Source organism: Blennius ocellaris (assembly GCF_963422515.1).
Source record: "Blennius ocellaris genome assembly, contig: SCAFFOLD_240, whole genome shotgun sequence".
Lineage (NCBI taxonomy): Eukaryota > Metazoa > Chordata > Actinopteri > Blenniiformes > Blenniidae > Blennius > Blennius ocellaris.
Genome location: NW_027662136.1, coordinates 21121 through 22500, shown reverse-complemented (window position 1 = coordinate 22500; position 1380 = coordinate 21121). Strand labels below are relative to the sequence as shown.

At 42.9% G+C, this 1380-nt stretch overlaps 1 protein-coding gene across 1 annotated transcript in view; it reads left to right on the top strand.

Moving 5' to 3' along the window:
* The window catches only part of arid2 (AT-rich interactive domain 2), a gene marked incomplete at its 5' end in the record, with an annotated part of 25433 nt that extends 24053 nt beyond the window's left edge, over positions 1-1380 (top strand). Inside the window, 1 exon segment of the mRNA XM_080521681.1 lies at positions 1-1380. This exon segment is cut by the window's left edge and continues 300 nt beyond it.

Sequence of the window (1380 nt, the reverse complement as noted above, 5' to 3'; positions counted from 1 at the left end):
AGAAGATGGAGAGACAGAAAAACAAAATACAAACTGCCACGGGGTCTTCCACCAGCCGCCCACCAGGGGGAGCTCCGCCTCCCCGAGGGGCTCCACCACCAGACCCCCCCCAACACGAGCACATTTCCTTTGTTTTTGTTCTGGGTTCTGTCGTCTTTCTGTTGTTTTTCCTCCCCCCCCACCGCGGACGGACGGCGGGGTGGGCGGGGCCACCGGCGGCGTCCCACAGGGTCGGGGCAGAAGGACGGACACTCGGCCGGCAGGCAAACTGGCAAGAGAGCTTTTTGTTTTGTTTGTTTTCTTTAGAATCTTGGTAGCTTGGTTTTCTTACTTGAGTCGATATATTTTCACTTATTTATTATTGAAATGAATACCATTACAATTAATAAAAAAAAAAAAAAAAAAAGAATCCTGTAAATACTTTGTGAATATATATATAAAGAAATCCTCTCTCACGCCGATCAGCCACTGGAGAACTTTACTCTGTGGAGTAATAGAAGCAGTACTTTGGCAGGATTGAATAAAGTAGTCTTTGGTTTTTTGTTTTTTGTTTTTTTTTCCCTTTTTGTGTTTTTGTTGTTTTTGTTTTTGTTTTGCTTTTCTATGATCCCTGGTCACTTGTATCTAATGTGATTCTATACTCAGCAGTGGATGAATGTACTTAAAAACCCTGTAAATACTTCTGCAAAGGTACTGATGCTGTAAAGCTTAGGGAGGGGAAACAGTTTTTTTTGTGGAACTGTGACATTTTTTGTATTATAATACCTTGTAGAACTCATTTTGCTGGCTGAAAGAGTATGGAATAATATATCTCATGTCATTTTGTAGAAGAAGAAGAAGAAAAAAAAATATTGAAGGTATTCTCTCTTCCCCTTCCTCTCTTCCCCCCCGCGCACATCCTCCCCCCCCCCCCCCCCCACACACACACACACACACACACACACGAGTAACATATATCCACTGTAAGCGTTCTGTCATCGTACGGCCGCGTACCGAGATTTTTTTGTATTTGTAAATTGGTTTAAATACATGGAGTTTTTATACAGGTTTTCTCCTGTGTCCTTTGCTTTTACGTGCAGGTATGATACTTTCCTCACTACGTTTTTCTATCTTAATAATAGTGTGGAGTTTTATTGTACTATTTTTTCATTCTTACTACCATGCCACATTCCGGCTCACGTTCCCTCCAGACTGTCCTCCACTGTGTGTCGCGTGACGTTTTCCCCGACGTTCCCGTCGTCCTCTCGCATCCGGAACCCCCCCCCATCCTCCTCTCTGCGGTGTCAGTAGGATGTGTGACTATACATAGACCCAACAGTCTGTTAGAGATTGGCTTTATTTACTTTGGTGACTGTTTATAGTTTTTAAATAAAACACTGA